Source organism: Poecilia reticulata, unplaced genomic scaffold (assembly GCF_000633615.1).
Source record: "Poecilia reticulata strain Guanapo unplaced genomic scaffold, Guppy_female_1.0+MT scaffold_219, whole genome shotgun sequence".
Taxonomy (NCBI): Eukaryota; Metazoa; Chordata; class Actinopteri; order Cyprinodontiformes; family Poeciliidae; genus Poecilia; species Poecilia reticulata.
In genome coordinates this window covers 274,744-278,473 of record NW_007615023.1, presented here as the reverse complement: position 1 = coordinate 278,473, position 3,730 = coordinate 274,744, and the positions used below count along the sequence as shown (strand labels likewise).

Here is a 3,730-nt window from a genome sequence, read left to right as displayed (position 1 = left end):
TCCTCATCTTCATCCTCCTCCTCATCTTCATCCTCCTCCTCATCTTCATCCTCTTCCTCATCTTCATCCTCCTCCTCTTCCTCCTGGTTCCCCTCCAGATGAAACCTCTCTGTGTTTGGATGTTTGTTCTCTGACGTCGCTGCCCGAAGCGAAGCCTCAACTCTCCTCCTCGTGTCCCGAGCCGCTCGGCGTCACCGCGGTGACGTCATCACCGCGGTGACGTCACCGCCTGCCGATGACTTTCAGATGTTTGAGGCTTCCAGAGGAAAACCAGCATCTCCACACCAATCAGAATAATTTAATTTGCAGGACTGATCTGATTCAGATTAATGAAACTAAAAGCAAAAAATGAGGTCATGTTGAGTCTGGAGGAGCTGCAGAGAGCCGCAGCTCAGGTGGAGGAAAATCATAGGTGGCTTAAAATGGCCGACAAAATCCTCCATCCGGCTGGAGAAACTTCAGTAAAAAAAAAAAACCAGACGGTCTGAGGTTCAACATTTATGGTTATGGAATAAAAACATTCTGAAAGTCAAAAGTTTCTTCTCATGCGTTATGGAAACACATGTGGCAGAATGGCCTAGTCAAAGTCCAGACTTAGAGCTGTAACTGTACGAGTCGTTTCAGTGTGTTTATAGAAACATCATCAAAATACCARAMMAGTTGTGTTGGCTTTCACTTGTTCCATCAGTMATCTCCCCGTAGACTGKSTGTGTGTGTGTGTGTGTGTGTGTGTGTGTGTGTGTGTGTGTGTGTGTGTGTGTGTGTGTGTGTGTGTGYGTGTGTGTGTGTGTGTTCTGCTGCTCCACCTACAGTTACACTAATTACTGCGGCTGTGACGGATCCAAACACACACAGTCTGTTTTCAGACCTCATGCTCTGAAGCTAATCATTTCAGATCAGATTCTGGTCCAGATTCTGGTCCAGACCCGGTCCGGTCCGGTCCGGTCCGGTTCAGAGGATCTGCGGAAACCGAAGTTCCCAGAACCAGAAAGGAACTCCAGTCCGTTTATCTAGAAAGTCCAGTTCTGGTGTGAACACTAACCTGAACTGTGGTTCCAATGTATACAGGAAGTGGACCACAGCGCAGGGCATTCTGGGTAAATACAACCAAAGCTAACATGCTAGCCTAGCGCTAGCAGCAGAAATCCTCCATCTTGTTTGGATCTGGTGAAACAGGAAGTTACTCTGTGTGTCGTTTCCTTCAGCGGTTCTCGGTGCAGCGCCCCCACAGGCCAGGAGGGGAACAGGCTGGTCCACCATAACTCACCAAAATTACAATTCTGAATTAATTATTGGTACATTTAGCAGTTTGGTTCGGTACGAGGCTTCAAATCACGAAACTGTAAAATGTTCTGGTCCAAACCCAGTGGACCGGAACCAGCAGAACCAACCAGAGATGAAACTCTTTCTGCTCTCCCTCCAGACGCTGAGGTTCTGGTTCTGGTTCTGGTGCAGCTCCATCTGTGTTGTCCCACAGTTTCTCCTTCCACTCAACTTTTCCGCTGCAGCGCTTCCTACCAGAACTTCTTCTGGGTTCTGACGAGCCGCCAGTGGATCATCAAAAAGGTTCTGGTGATATTTTAGTTCATTTTCAGGCTCAGAGAGAAAAAAATCTGACATTTAACCTGAACTTCACTACAAATGTGTAAATGAAGAGAAAACATCACGTGAGTCACGCTGGGTGTGTGTGTGTGTGTGTGTGTGTGTGTGTGTGTGTGTGTGTGTGTGTGTGTGTGTGTGTCTGACTCACCCCGCTCTCTCTCTCTCTCTCTCTCTCCCAGATTATCAAACATTATTCCGGCTCCCTCCTCTCCTCTCTTCCCTCTCGGCTCTCCGGGGGTTTTTTCCGCTCCGGTACCGGTTCGGCGGCCCGCGGAGGTTCTGCAGGTGAGTCCGGATGATGACGCGGTCGGTGTCGGTGCCTTTGAACTTCACGGCAACTTGAGCCGCTTTTTGCTGGAAAAACCCCCCCCAAAAAACCATCGAAACGCAGATTTATCTTGATCCGGTTTGTGTCGCTGCTTTTAGTTTATTGTTCACGTTTTAACCGGAAACTGAAACATTTCGCAGTTTTATTCACATTTATTTCTCTTATTTTCTGTAGAAACATCTTTAAATGTCGTTTCAGTGACTCGTTTATTTATCGCATTTACTGAATTTGACTCAGAGAGTTGAATGAGTATCAAAGTGAAACACTTTTTATTGTAAATATAAAGTGAATGAAGCAGAAAGAGTCCGGTCCGGTTCAGCTGCTGTTGCCTCATCTGTCCACCAGAGGGCAGCGATCAGTAGCGGTGGCCTTTAAATGACGGGGGAAAAAACTCAGATTTGTCACGTTTTGCTATAAAAACTCTTCAGATATTTTATTTGTTTTCAGTTTTTGGAACGTGATTTTAACTTTTTTATCTTGTTTTCCTAGCTTCAGTTTGTTTTATTTGGATTTAATGTGGCAGAAAATGTCCACATGAAGAAGAAGGAAAAAATATTTAAATAGTTTTCAACAGGTTTTATAAGTAAACTCTGAAAAGTGTGGAGCGCGTTTATATTTAAACGTCTGCAGTCTGAATCTTTGAAACGTTTCCGTCTCAGTCGGGTTGGAGGGAGGACATCAGTTTTAAAACGGCTCTATAGATTCAGGTCTAGACTTTGAGTAGGCCGTTACATGAATCACCTCTGGCTGGATATTAAGACATTTTGTTTCAGATCAGCTACATTCAAGTTGAATGTTTAATTTATTTTTTGCACTAGATTTTATTTGGGGGGCATCGGAGTGAAGGCTGAGTATACATGCATGCCACACTTTGCAGTTTTAATTGTGTTTTTTTTTTCAGTTTATCTTTTTCAATCACAGAAAAACCCAACAAAGTTTCTTTGTTATTTGGTTTTTATTTTTTAAGGCTTTGCTTGTTGTCCAAATACCAAAATAAATGTCAGCCGCACACTTCAGAACGTTTCCCTCCGTCCATCAGCAGGTGAAACTCTTCAAGTCAGAAGGGATTCATGGCTCCTCCTGGGTTTTCCTGGGTTTTCCTGGGTCTTCCTGGGTTTTCCTGGATTCCTCCTGGGTTTTCCTGGCTCCTCCTGGCGTTTTCCTGGGTCTTCCTGGGTTTTCCTGGCTCCTCCTGGGTTTTCCTGAGTTTCCTGGGTTTTCCTGGATTCCTCCTCCTGGTTCTGTGGCCAGTGAGAAACCTGTTTCCGTCTCGTGGAGAAATCTCCTTCCTGACCTCGCCGCGTTTCATCGCCGCCTCAGCAGAATCCGACGTTCCAGGAAACAAAATGTCGGAAGTGGAGCCGAGTCCGTCGCCTGGAGGGAAACCTCGGCCGACGCTGCAGCTCGTTATGGGATGGACGAAACTCTGGTCTGAAAACGTCTGATCCGATTCCGGATACTTTTGGAATCCAGTAGCAGTCAGTGTCACAGTAAATGTGAAGAGGCCTCTGACTGCAGACTGACATGCTAACAGCTGGACAACCAGCAGACATGATATCTCAGGTATCAGCTCATCCTTTGTGCCTTACCAGAGGCCCATGTTGCTTAGCAACCGCTACTTCCTGTTAGCAACAGGCGGCTAAATTACAGAATAATAACGGATTAAACGCGTCAAAATTACATTTCTGTAGAAAAACTTCCATCTTTTCCAGATGGAAGGTTCTGATGGTTCTGATGGTTCTGTTGGGTCTGATGGTTCTGATGGTTCTGTCTGTGTTGGTTCTGTTGGTTTTGTCTGTG

At 45.7% G+C, this 3,730-nt stretch overlaps 1 protein-coding gene across 1 annotated transcript in view; it reads left to right on the top strand.

Moving 5' to 3' along the window:
* Positions 1–1,246: 1,246 nt before the first annotated feature.
* june (JunE proto-oncogene, AP-1 transcription factor subunit) overlaps positions 1,247–3,730 on the top strand; it is a 6,494-nt gene continuing 4,010 nt past the window's right edge. The window contains exons 1-2 of the mRNA XM_008402364.2: positions 1,247–1,566; positions 1,782–1,887. The gene's annotated coding sequence lies outside the window, so the exon portion shown is untranslated. The remainder of the gene's footprint in view (positions 1,567–1,781; positions 1,888–3,730) is intronic.